This window comes from Armigeres subalbatus, chromosome 2 (genome assembly GCF_024139115.2).
Source record: "Armigeres subalbatus isolate Guangzhou_Male chromosome 2, GZ_Asu_2, whole genome shotgun sequence".
Classification (NCBI taxonomy): domain Eukaryota; kingdom Metazoa; phylum Arthropoda; class Insecta; order Diptera; family Culicidae; genus Armigeres; species Armigeres subalbatus.
In genome coordinates this window covers 4793826-4808807 of record NC_085140.1, presented here as the reverse complement: position 1 = coordinate 4808807, position 14982 = coordinate 4793826, and positions in this window count along the sequence as shown.

Genomic DNA, 14982 nt, shown 5'->3' with positions numbered 1-14982 from the left:
CAATATCTTCCCAGCTTTGATAAAGCACGTGTTGAGTCCAAGAAAAGCTGCTGCATCTTCAAGATAAATGTGGGGATTCTAAGGAATTCTCATGAATAACGAGATAAGTTTTTACTTCTTCCAGGACTGACGCAGAAACGCGCAGATATCTTTAGATTCAAGTTATCGTACTCACAATTTTAAGTGGTAGGTGTTCATTCAACATCCAGAGCTAGACATGATCACGTAACGGTCAATCGTTGACTAGAAGCAACGTTCCTGTTGCTCCTAAACAGAACTGGTTGAACAGACGTGAGATTTATATGCATATATTTAGCATTATACACGTTAGCTATTGTAATGTCCGGAATAGTTGTGTCTGGTAAATGATCGAGTTTGTTGGAACTGGTTTGCTTGTTCCGTCAAAATTCAATCAGCGCCATTCGCCATTAAAAAACAGTGCATACACGATACCACTATTCTCCTTTCTTTTTAATATTCATAGTGAAAACGACTGCTAATGATTATTTAATAAAGTTTGATAGTCCGCTCGATTCTCGATTTAGAATCTTTTTAGTTATGAAATTTTCTTGACTATCGGGTCTTAATGTACGTATTGCACTATTGTCAAACTTCAAGAGATTTGGATTATTGCCGTTTGATTGTTAATCGTGATAGGGTCCAGTTTCACAGGACAGGAACGAATAGGATCTGAAATTAGGGTCCTGGAAGTAAATGACACTCTTCCATGTCATTACTTTAGATCTGCGAGTTTTGTTTGAAAAAGCCTCACAGTGTGTGTTTTAACCTTCATACTACAGTGTTAAAATAAAAATCACACTTCACGTGTTCGAATCATATTGGCACGGAATTGACTTAGCAATATCTCAGGCATTTCTCAGTCAAACTCATTTGTTTATATACCCTAAATAATCGTCATTTTTCGAAACTGCTTGATTAGGGGAGATTGGGTAGACTTGATCCCCTTTTCTGATTTCCGATGTATCAGAACCAAAAATAAATAAACATACGCGATTTCCACACAGACTCTCTAAAAAATATAGTATTTAACTTTAATGATGTATGACAGTCCTTAAATTATTGTTGTCATTGATACACAATCGATTTTTTGGAGTGCTGTCAAAAATCGACTTTTAAAATATTCGGGGGAAATTGATCCCTCTCCAAGAAAGTGCTTTGATAAAATTAGAAAGGTGCCCTCAGATTTTTAAAATATTTTTCCTTCAAAATACGCGGAATTTTCGAAATGCTGTGCGTATACGTGAACGATTTTTGTTATTGAATTCGACAGCACATGCAATTTTAAAATTTGGGGAGACTTGATCCCCTTTTTATGATATCTACGCAATAAATATTTTTTTCCTGTCAACCCTTCATCAAATCTGTCAAATCTACAAAAAATTAGAAGCCTGAAAATAGATTTATATTTTTTTGAATTTTTTCGCAAAATTTTTGTGTGACTAATGGGGGATCAAGTGTCCCCATATCGAGGCAATAACTTGAAATCCAAATATCCTAAAACTTTGATGGAATGTTAACATTTTCATCAGTACAGATCATAAAGCATATTTATGGCTTTGTGCTGTGAAAAAACGAAAGCATTTGGTCCAGGCTTGTAAAATGTCATCTGCATGTCATTTGACTAGTTTGTTAATAACTTTCTTAAAAAGTAAAATTCACATCATAATTTTAGCTGTACTCATAACGGTTGAGTAGGGCTATATTGTTGTTCAAGGGTACATTGCTCTAAATATAACATCTAAGGCTGGAGACTGGAAACTCTCCAAAATGTCACGTGTCATTTGACATAATGTCATTTGAATGACATTTTGCCTCCCACGCCCCAGATTACATATTTACAGCAATGTCTTGTTAGACAAAGTTGTAGGCACATTTAAGCGCTATAAGTTCGTCATACATCAATCATCAATAGCAACTTCTGGAAAAAGTTCTAGAAAAATTATACAAACGAATGCAAATGACATTTTACAACACTGATTTGGTCAATGTTATGAAAAGTTGTTCAAATTTTGCTTGGCCAATAAAAAAATCTTTAGGAAGGTCAAATCATACAAACCGCCCTGCAGAATAAATAAGGTTGTCAATCCAAAAAATAACTCACCACATAAAGGTCGTTTGTCTAGAAGATCTATACTAAAAAATACTCTAGAACAAAACTACTTTAGTCCTCGATTAAACAGGGGGTGATCAAGTCTCCCCGGGGATCAAGTCTACCCACCTTCCCCTACCGACCATACCTACAAACTGTAATCGGTGATGGACTATTCCAGACTAGTAGAATACGATATCGTTCTGGAGTACAATCAATTGTTCTCTCTGATCAACTACACATTTTACAAAAACCAGGCGTATGATTTTTTGAAGATTTCAATAATGTCCAAACTACACATGGTTCAAGAGGCCTTCCTTAGCCGTGCGGAGATGCGCGGCTACAAAGCAAGGTTCGATTCCCGTTTTTTCGGGTTGGAAATTTTCTCCACTTCCCTGGGCATTAAGTATCATCGTGTTAGCCTTATGATATACGATTGCAAAAATTGGTAATTTGGCTTAGAAACCTCGCAGTTAATAACTGTGGAAATGCTTAATAAACACTAAGCGGCGAGGCGGCAATGCCCCAGTGGGGAATCTAATGCCAATAAGAAGAAGAAGAAGACACTTGGTTCAAAGCTGATAGCAATCTAGCATGTTCATCCAGGCCTCTAGAGACCAAGCGTATGCTTCACGATTTAGAATCAGTAGACGTTCGATAGCCAAAAGACTGCTATTCGATAAGTACACTAAGCAAAATAAAAAATACCACAATCATGTTTTTGCCTTTCTCGTACAATGTAGTTGTACCGAAAGGCTATCATTTCACTACGAAAACGAAATTTTTACAGAAGCATAGGAGACCCATAGTGTTATATACCAATCGACTGAAAACTGAACACATGTCTGTCTGTCCGTGTGTATGTATTGTGTGTACAAAAGCTAAGAAAAACATTAGACAACTTTTGTATGTATATGTGTGTACAAAAGCTAAGAAAAACATTAGACAACTTTTCATATAGTAATTTTTAACCGATTTTCTCGCAACAAATTTTATTCGATAGGGGACAAAGCCTTGTTGATCACAATTGAATTTCATATCGACCGACCGCTGCGTTTGAAAGTTATGAAGAAAATGGTACATGGAACCATATAAGCCCCATATAAGGTTGGTGCCTTGACTAAATGCGAGAAAGGCAGCATCACTACTCGGTGAATTAAAATGGGTTTTTACTAATATTTTCTGAAATTATTAACAGATGATGGTAATTTCAGTTCAGAATGTAAGCATATTCTGTTTCACAACTTTTCAGTGCATTACATTGATATTAATGTGGACCTTTTACATTTAAGTTTCTCGCGAACGAGCGTGAGGTGATCCCAGGGTGACGGCAGCACTACGAAGAGTACCTGTGGCAGACAACGATGGTGGCGAACCTGGGAGCACGCACGCAGGACATACGATTTCCGGCTCCGGATCTCCAGGAAATTCAGGAGGAAATTAGCCGGCTGAAAAACAACAAAGCTGACCAACTACCAGGAGGGCTATTTGAACACGCTACAACACACGGATTGTAGCAGCTACCGCGCAATAACATTGCTGAACGCTGCCTACAAAGTACTCTTCCAAATGTTATGCCGTTGACTAACAACAATTCCAAGAAGGTTCGCGGAGCAGTACCAGGCGGGATTCATGGACGAACGCTCTGCCACAGACCAGGCGTTTGCCTTACGCCAAATATTGCAGAAATGCCACGAATACAACGTACCAACACATCATCTATACAATCGATCGAGACCAACTATGGCAGTTAATGCATGAACACGGATTTCCGGATAAACTGATACGGTTGATCAAGGCGATGATGGATCGGGTGATGTGTATAGTTCGAGTTTCGGGGGCATTCTCGAGTACCTTTGAAACGCGCAGAAGGTTTCTGCAAGGTGATGGTCTTTCGTGCCTGCTATTCAACATCGCTTTGGAGGGAGTAATACAAAGGTCAGAGATTGACACGAGTGGTAAGAAGTCCGCCGAGTTATTTGGTTTCGCCGATGACAAAGATATTATCAACCGTCTAAGACGAATTAAGTACTCTCCATTTAATTCCACCAGTTAATTTTCGATATCTTTGCAGATACGTATTTCGACCACAACTGTGTGGTCGTCTTCAGTGTCTCGTACTTGACTCGACTTCCGAAGATATTATGCCACGTAACTTTAAGAAGATGGAGGAAGCCTACATCATCAGACTGAAGAGTGGAGCTAACCGGTTTGGACTAGTCATCAACACGTCAAAGACTAAGTACATGAAACGTACATGCACAAACGAATTGATGAATGTGGTTCCTTCTTTCGAAAAGTTGATAGTCTTGGTGGTTGACAATACTATTTGTGCGATTTGCAAAAAGTGCTGCTTGGTAAAATTAGCTGAAACCTCGGTTATGAAGTAAAATGATGATTCTGTTTCCTTTTTTCCTAATGTTTCGCTTTTGAAAATTGGCCTAATCGGCCATTGCGTTCCGGAGTTTTTAGAAATACATTGTTTTTCCCCCATTTTCCCCCTTAGAAAAAAATTCAAAATCGTAAAACTTTTTTTTTCGAAAACTGCTGCAATGCATTCAAATGAACGCAAACAAATGTAAATCGATAGAAATAACTGATTCTATCGCCCTAAAGTGCAATTTTGACCTCTCTTATGTACTTTCTTGTTACTCTTATGTGTTTTCTTGTTTTATAATACACGAGAAAGGCACCATCACCGCTAGGTGGATTATTCTGTTTTTTTTTTTTTTAATTTCGGGTAAGTATCGACGATTAAGTTAGAGTTAGAGGATCACATCGCAATGCTAAAAATAAGCTTAATCAAACACGGCGGGATAAATACATAAATGGATAAATTTGAAATATGACTAAAACAAGGCTTTTAGAGAAAATTATAGAGAGTTTTGAGAGATTAGCCTGGATCGGGCCGTAATTCCTTAGAAAACATTCGGTTTATTCTTGCTCGTTACTTTTATAAAAACCCAGAATAACCCACCTAGCGGTGACGATGCCTTTCTCGATTTAATCGTTTGGTTTCGCCTTAGCGTGATACACATAATAAATAATTGCCTACATTACGGCTCTTGCAAACGCTATATAGCGAATCAACCAACACACCATTTTCTTAATAACTTTTGAACGTATTGACCGATCTTGATTATATTCAATAGTGATCAATTAGAGTTTGTCCCTCGTCGAATGCAACGAGAAAATCGGTTAAGAATTACTATATAAAAAATCTGAAGGTTTATGTACAAGACACAACCGCCCAACGTAAACTACGTGAAACAGTTTGATGCATTGCGGAATGTAGTAATTATCAAGCATGAATAGTTTAAAATAATTCATTAGATTACTTATGTCACTGGCTTAGAACAAAATTTACGTAACTTCAAATATGAAATATGTTGGATATCGTCGTCGGAGGTGACAATGGGTCTGTGAGGTGACGATGGGTCACGATGGGTCACACCGACAGTCTGGAGTTTAGATAACAAAATCGTTCAAAAAGGTCTCTTAAATTTAGTTTTCTTGTCCTCAGATACATTGAACAGGGTGTCGACTCATCTTCAAAATAAAAATTTCCTGATTTTTCCAGGTTTTTACCAGGGTTTTCAATAAATTTCCAGGATTGAACACATAACATCTAGCCTTTACTAGTTTAGTTATACATGGTGCAGATGATTTTATTGATTGTTGAAAAAAGAAATAAATAATGTTGAAATGTATTCAAAAATTATTGTCACATTCAATTATTGTCATGTGTCATAATGTCACATTAATTCTGAAACTTCGAAGATTTGATAACATTAAATGCTAAAACCCTTTCCTTTAGGCAGTTTCAAACTTTATGATTTTTTTTCTGTATTTTGTCGTCGGGAATAGTGTTTCTTGAAAAATTCATCGAGGTGTTATCTCAGAAATTTATCCAGAAATTTCGTTTGTAAATACTTCAAGAAATTCTTTCGTTACTTAATTCCAAAACTCTTTCAGGTATTTTATCAGAAATTCTTTCAAAAATTTCTTCAGTAATTCCAGTAGAAATTCCTCTAGAAATTTATTCTGAAACTTCTGCAAGAATTTACTTCTCCGGAAGTTTGTTTGGAAATTTATTTGGAAAAACCTTAACTAATTTCTTAGGGAATTCTACCGGAAATTCATTTAAAAATTCATTCATTAAAAACATTGTAAATTTCTTAGAAATTTTTTATTTTAGGATTTCTTTTTGAAATTCTTTATTCTGGAAATTCCTCCAAGTATTCCTCCGAAAATTCTTAAATTTAAATTTCTTCAGAAATTCTTTCCCTTGGAAATTCCATTCCTTCGGAAATTTTCTAATAATTTCTTCGAATTTTTCGCCAGGAATTCTTCCGAAAATTCTAGGAGCTTCCGAAAAAACTCTTAAAGAAATGCCGAATAAACTCTGACAGGAATTTTAGAAATAATTTCTAAAGATTGTTGTAGCATTGTTAACTTTATCCAGTAATAACTTTGGAAATACGAGACGAGCCAGCCTTGGGCTGAACGTCTCCTTAATAAAGATATATATAAAAAAAAACTTTGGAAATTCTCCCAGGAATTCCTATAAATGTGCCTTCAAGAATTCCTTCAAAAATTATTCTGGAATTCCTTCATAAGCACATTTAAAAATTTCTTGGTAGATTTCTTTAAGAATTTCTTCAGAAATTCCATCCCAAATCCCCTGAGGATTTTTTAAAAGAATTGCAATCTTTATGTGGCGATTGTTTTTTTTTTTGTTATTTTACTCAGTCTTTGATTTAGTTAAACGAGTATGTTATTTACCCTTTGAGGGTTACTAATAAAAAAATCAGGAAAGGAGGGAGGGGGGAGTAAAAAAAATGCCACTGCCAGTAAGTACATAGATTTAGAAAAAAATCACATACAACAAATAACATACAATAAAAAAAACGACAGTATTTTCCCCCTGAGGAAAAAACAATCCCCGTGCCGAAATATCGTGTAAAAAGCATACTCGTTTCACTACATTAAAGACTAAGTAGCCGTTTATTACTGGAATATAAAAAAATATTGATCTCTTTCAATGGAATGTCTTCATCCGTCATAAGACGAGTTTAATACTATTTCATTTAATTCCACCATTTTGTAATCAATATATATATTCGTATTTCGAACTCAACTGTAAAGCCGCTTTTAGTGTAACGTAGTGGAATTAAATGGAATAGTACTAAACCGGTTTTATGACAGGTGCTAAATTTAAATAATTCCTTGAGGAATTCCTTTGAAATTACTTTCAGAAATTCCTTCCAAAATTATTTCTGAAGAAATTTTAGAAGAAAATTCTAAATCTATTTCCGAAGGAATTTGGGTCGTAGAAATTTTAGAATTAATTTCATAAAAATCCTGAAGGAATTTTAAAAGTATTTTCCAATATATCCAAAGAAATTCAGGGAATAATTTTCCAGGAATTCCTGAAGGAATTTCCGATGCAATTCTTCAAATAAAATTCTGTAAGAAAATTCTAAAAGATTTCACATTCCACATTTCACAACCAAAACTGTACGAAAACACGGTTCGTTGATTTTTCCGATGGAAGAGATCATCCTCATCATCCGAGATAGATCTGTTTAACCGACGACGCAAACTCGTCTGGTACTCTATCAACTTCGGCTTTGCTGCTGGAGAATCCACAAACTTCACCGATTTCTTCACCTTGTCCTCCAAGTCATAGCAGAAGCGACGTGTGTGACCATCTCTGCCACAGTAATGGCCCGTTTACATATGAGCTAGTTCTAGCGGACAATGCACTGTCCGACAATACTAGCACGAAATTAGCATAATGTAAACACTTATTAGCGAGGACAATTCCTGTTTACATTGTGCTAATAACGCGCTAGTATTGTCCGATAGTGAATTGTCCGCTAGAACTAGCGAATATATAAACGGGCCATAATTACAGTGAAACTTCTGCGATCAGGATGAAGAACGATGTCCACGATCTAGAACGAACGAAATAGAACGACTACGGCTTCTAAAACGCTTATTTGGTCCACGACTTCTGCTACGGGATCTACTACGTGAAACACTATGCTCTTCTCGCTTACCAAGCCTGTTCAATACACTCACACGACCGGACTCTCGAGAAACCAGCTTTCGATTCACTCAAGCTAGCTCCCTTCTTCATCAAACAAACGAAGATCCGGTTCGCGAATGCGACACACAAGCTTGTCGCGGATTGCGATGTCTTTAAATTCGCCAAACTCACACATCTCCGCTTGTAGCTTCACCGCGAGAATGAAATCCTCCGCACTTTCGATAGAACCTTGCATTTGTTGATAAAACTTGTAACGCTGGATCATGTCGCTCTCAGTTTTGTCGTATCGCTTCTGCAGCGCATCTGTAATCTCCTTAAACGACACCAACTTCAAGTTCTTTCCAGGAAACAGAAGCTTCAACTCGCTGTAAACGTCCTTTCCGCATGCCGCCAGAAGCGAAGCCTTCTGTTCATTCGCATCTGTCATCTTGTTGTCGATGAAAATCCAGTTCATCTGCAAAACATAACTCCCGCTAAACAAACTCTGAGCTCGATAAAACATGACTACTGATAAACTTGTCCACTTTTTACCGCCTCCGTGGCAGTTAAACATGTTTTTAAACACAATAGTTCAATAATATTTAAAATCGACATCTTTCTTGAGATGCTTTAGTCGCTTCGAACGCCGGACACTTTCCACACGGTTCTTCACACTCGCTTCGACGGGCCAGCCTGCGGATCAACCTGCCCAGGCATCAAACTCGACTACCCTCGCTGATCATCGCCCACTGACGAATCACTTCGACGGAGCGGAACACCAAACCTCGCCCGTGACCCCGTTACGACCATCCCCGTCACCGTAGATGAAAGAATCCGAAGGAAAACCATAAAAGTCGTCTTCGTCGTTGCTTAACCTAACTTCTTCGTGATCGTCCCCTCTAACACGCTTTCTTCGCTGGACCCCCTTGCTCCTCCCCAAGAACAAACCTCGGCGCTTTGGGGTGCCCACCAGCTTCAGCTGATTTCGATGAGCGGAGTAAACTCTCCCTCCAACGGAAACCTGAAAAACACGTGAGGAGATACGTCTGAGAAACTTGGCTTCTAACCATCTACGAATATCCGTAGGTCTAAAATTCTTATAGTAAACAATATCTCCAGGACGCAACTTGTCAATCAAGTCATGTTTTTTGGAACTAAAACGTCCTTCCCGCATGCCACCAGAAGCGATGCCTTCTGTTCATTCGCATCTGTCATCTTGTTGTCGATGAAAATCTAGTCCATCTGCTCCAGATACTGGCTAAACGGAATCGTACCGCGTATGTACGGCTATACGGCTCAACGTGATTCACTAACGGCATACTGACAGCGATGAAAACGCCTGCCCCCAAGCCTGCCCCTTAGACGTAGTTTACGTCAAAAATATAAGATTGATGTTATTTAACTTCAACAACTGCCAAATATTGCTAGCACCACTACACTGTTCCTTCAGTGGTGTTAAAAATTATTTTTTGTTCCCATAGTCATGTTCCCTAATCATTGATTTCTTATGAGACTCGCCATTATGGATACAGTTGCACCACTATAGGTGCAAGGGGGGCAATTTTATTAATATTATTATTATCGTCTTTATTAAAGAGGTTTTCAGCCCTTGGTTGGCTCACCTCTAGTATCAGAAAATTTTATTAACAAAAACCATTGTTTTCAATTGTTTTTCAAGCGAAATCTCAGGATAACTTGCAATTGACAAGATATTTAAAACAGGACGCATCAACTAAACCACCCCACTCCCTCCACTATTGATGCTACCTCCACTAAGGGCACGGTTACCCTATATGTGGTCTATGAACGATTGACGAAATATTTGTTTATTTGTTTATTTGTATACATTCATCTGACACTTTGGTGGTCTTAATGAACAATTGGCTTAATATACTAACTAACTAAAACATACAACATATAAAAACGCCTTAAGAAATAAAAATTATGCTTAGAAAATAGTTATCATCTTAATGAGAGTCGTTCTTGAAAGGTCCGCGTGGTTAAGTTGAAATCAAACAGTTCAAAAACGTCATTGAAAATACTACACATAAATCTAATAGGATCATGCTGACCATACTCAACGTTTCGCGTTTCAAAATGGAGGCAATTCCGCTGGCGTAGAGTTCTTGTAGGAGCGTAAATATTGATCTCAGTTAGAACAGATGGGACGTCAATTTCTCCTTTTAAAATTTTCGCCACAAATACAGCTTGAGCGATGGATCGTCGTCGTTCTAGTGTTTGTAGTCCAAGAAGTTGGCAACGTTCTTCATATGGAGGCAGGTTTGTGGCATCATTCCACGGGAGGAAGCGCAGAGCATATCGTAAGAATTTTTTTCTGAATTGATTCGATCCTAGCAATCCAGTTGGCGTGGTATGGACCCAGGGGAACGACACCCAATTTTTTCACTATGGATTTTGACAGGTTCGCCTGTTCGTGCTTTTTTGGGTGATAAATTTATCCCCCAGTGTCAAATCACCCCAATACTGATTTATTTTGCAATAGTATGTGCGCGAATTTTGAATGTTTACGTTTTTACAGGAGAATATGATGCAAAACGCCCATTTCACTCAATAATGCAACATGATACAATCATAAGAAAATAGAGAAAAAAAGAACGAACTATAAATTAAAACTATTTTAGACTCGATTCCATACTTTAAACTTAAGAATGTTCAACTTATTTGCTCAATTCTTAAGAATGTTACTTGCGTAAGGCACTGTCTATGCCTTCGTTCGTTTTATATCATTTTCACCCTGGAAGTTGTTTGTGTTGCATTCGCAGTGCACTCGTATTGGTGACTCAGAAAAGATGTGACAAAGATGGCGTAGCTTGTCATCCCCGTGTATGGACCAGAGTCTATTATATATAGAGTTACGCAAAGAGTGAAGCCAAATCTACCTATTGAACTGTCAAACCGTCTACCTATCGAGCAAAGTAAACAAATGATTGTTGGTAAGGCGGAAGTATTGTTATCGCCTGATGATTATTATGGCGAATTAAAACTCATGAATTGAAATGTATTAGATTTGTTCTAGAAACAGCTTCAAAAAACTTCAATACACCCCCCAATAAAGTTGCAACAAGAAACTCACGTGTTTGCACTCTGTAGGTGACTTTGGTTATCGAAATAAAAAGCTTTAGAAGTGATCACTCCCGTGAAGTCACTTGAAGGGTTGAACAAAAATGAAAGTTTTCAACATAATAACAAGAGCATCATTCGGAATGAGAGTAAGAAGATCCTCTTTGCGCAACTCTATATAATAGACTCTGGTATGGACCATGGACACCAGGAAACCACACTTGACTCCAAAATGGATCGTACCAGCGAGCAATACAGTGATCGCAGGCAGAATGGATCATGGAATTCTGAAGAAATTTTGAGTATAAATCCAAGCTGTCTATTTGCTTTAGAAATTACATCAGAGTAGTGGACTCGAAATGTAAGGCCACTATCCAGCATAACGCCCAAGTCTCGTACTTGCGTTACTCTTTGCAACGGCTGGTCTGCGATGGTATAGTCAAAGACAAATGGTTTGATCTTTCGATGAAACGAGATGATACTGCATTTAGCAATGCTAACTGCCATGAAGTTTCTGGAACACCACATTACAAAACAATCTACCATCTTCTCAAGCTCCATGCAATCTTGTAGACTCTTAATTATCATGTAGATCTTGACATCGTATGCGAAAAACGATCGGCATCCGGGTGGCAACAATATATCGATTTCATTTATGAATAGCACAAAAAGCAATGGGCCCAGATTGCTTCCTTGAGGAACTCCGGAAATGTTACAAAACGATTCAGACTGTTCAGTTTCTATTTTGACACACAGTGTGCGATTAGACAGGTACGATCTTAACCATGAGACAAATGCGGGGGAAACGCCAATTTTCTCCAATCTAGCTAGTAATATTCCATGGTCAACACGATCAAAGGCTGCTTTGAGGTCCGTATAGACAGCATCAACCTGAGCACCAGAATCCATACTACGTAGGCATGTGGAAAGGAATTGAACTAAGTTCGTTGAAACAGATCTCTTTGGAAAGAATCCGTGTTGATTGTCGGCGTAGCACCAACTTAGAAGTCGGAAAACGGAACTTCCGAACCGAACTTTTTTCCGAAGTTTTATCTGTCAAACTATTTGATGCGTTGCATCAGCGCATCTTCAGGCGAATCCAGCGCACTACTCAAGTACGAGACACTGAAGACGGCCTTACTGTTGAGGTCGAAATATGTATCTGTCAAGATACAATTAAGTGGTGGAATTCAATGGGATTGTACAAACTCGTCTTATGACAAGTGAATCCAGCGCACTACTTCCAAAGTTGGGAAAGTTGCCTGTATATGAAGAAAAATCCAACTTCGGTATAAAAAGCGTTCTACATTTGTTCCGGATAGACAATAGATAAAAATAAGTATCAGATGGTAATGTTTAACGCTCTTTATGGATTTTACGGAAATATTGATATTTTCGCGTTTTTCATGCAATATTGGTTTACACAGAACGTTCTCTCCCCGCATAGAACCAACGCCAGTGTATCGCTTTACGGAAGTGAACGTATCAAATCTCGCTTAACTTTTCAAAAGGTCCTAAGTAACATTTTTTTCATGAATTAATTTGAGTAGCGCAATCAACAGACCAATATGAAAGCTTTTGATTGCACTACTCAAATTAATTCATGAAAAAATGTTACTTAGGACCTTTTGAAAAGTTGAGCGAGAAATGTTTGACGAAACACTTTTCCTAGAAAAAATATGTTAAGCTTTTTTTTAGTGGAATGTATTCAACCGTCTAAGACGAGTTTAGCACTTTCCATTTAATTCCACTAAGTTTTGTTATATTTGCAGATACGTATTTCGACCTCAACTGTGAGGTCGTCTTCAGTGTCTTGTACTTGACTCGACACTTATCGTAATTGAACCGTATCACGAAGAGGAGCGTTAAGCGGTTAACGGCAAATGCAAATTGTAGTCGTCTATTTTAATTTTAGCTAGGGGAACAAGGGGCAATATGGACACCCTAAGGTTTTAATCAATATTAGGTGATTTAAATTGAATATAATTCGGATATTTAGCAATTACATGATACTATTACTCGTTAACTACCAGTTCTGTTTTGAATCGTACTGAAAATACGGCAATTTCAATCAAATAGGACGATTTTGTAATAGTTAATTTTTCTCTATCTCGGGAAGGTAGCGGGGCAGATTGGACACCCCCATGGGGCAGTATGGACACCCTTATAAAAAATGAAGACATTTATCTTACTCGTAATTATATGCCATCGTAATCTATTTTATTCATCATCCAACCAAAATATTAACCAATTGTTCATCTTCCTGTCATGTTTTTGTATGAGACACCTAAAATTGTGTTTGGATTATCAACATCCGAAAATCTATTTCCCTCGTCTTATGCGAGGTCATATATGGTCGTTTTCTATTTTAATTCCATGGTGAATAGAAGAAGATTGGTTACGTAACGCAAAAATTTGCCACTTTCAGCCGGCCTCATACATGTATGTCGAACTTTTTGTATGAAGCATATGATTTTTTTTATATGGATCCTCACACTTATTGCAAGACCCCTTCCCAATCGTCTCTCCTCTAAGCATTGCATAATCTATGCATGCTCTTATCCACCCTACTGGCATCGCCAATCCTTCCAATGGGTTGTACCGATCAACTTGCCAACGAGATTGCCAAATCTATACAAAACACTTCCTTTTTTGTTGCACTTCAGCGACTTCTATGGTATATATGTCATGTACTGAAACTTTTATAGCGATTTATAATTTCGCACCATGATAACACGAAAATAACACGATACGAAAGCCCAGTTCGATGAGTTTGAGGTTAATTTTTTTTATTTTTAGGGTGTCAGTTCTACCCCCATATAGAGTGTTCAGTTTGCCCCAACAGCTGAACATAGTTAAAAACAGTTGGAAATTTTATAAAAATCAAGGAAACTTGTCACAAATACATGCCAGAGCACTATAAATAACAGATTTTTGCTATGGGATGACTAATAATTGAGAAATCATCTTCTATGGTAAAGTAAAGCTTATTTTATGGGATGTGAAACTTATAATTTTTAATCATTTGGTAGACATTCTAACTTTTTTGTCAAATTTATGCGCTAAGAAGATAAACCAATGACTTCTACGCTATAAATTAGTTGTTTGTGGAAGGATTATAAAGTTCGCTGCATTGAAAATAGAAAAATGGTTGAATTAACAAGAATATTGGGGGTGTCCAATCTGCCCCGGGTGTTCATAATGCCCCCTGGTCCCCTATATGTAACTAGCAGACCCGACGAACTTCGTTTCGCCTTAAATTGATTTATTGATATATTTCTAAACGCCACTGAATCATATATCTTCCCGTCCAAAACCCCCACATGTCAGATTTAATTCTATTTTCTTGATTAATTCTCGAGTTATGAAGAAATTGGTGTTATATTTGTATGGAAGACCCCCTTTCCAAAGGGAGAGGGGTCACGAACCAGCTACCCCTACTACCCGGCCCCAAAAACCTCTGCACAAAAATTATCATGCCGATCGGTTCAGTAGTTTCCGAGTCTATAAGGGTCAGACAGACAGAAATTCATTTTTATGTATATAGATTCTTTTACCATTTCCACATTTATTAATTGAAAGCTTTTCTATATCCGCTTATGCATGATTATGTATCTAGTACATGACTGTGTATCGGCAAGTGAAGTACAGGATTCTGTTTTTACACGATTTTTTTTGCTCGTATTTTTTATCGTGAGACTTCAAATTACCACCAAAATCTTCGCAGCATGTTTCAAAAAATCCTAAATAAATCAAA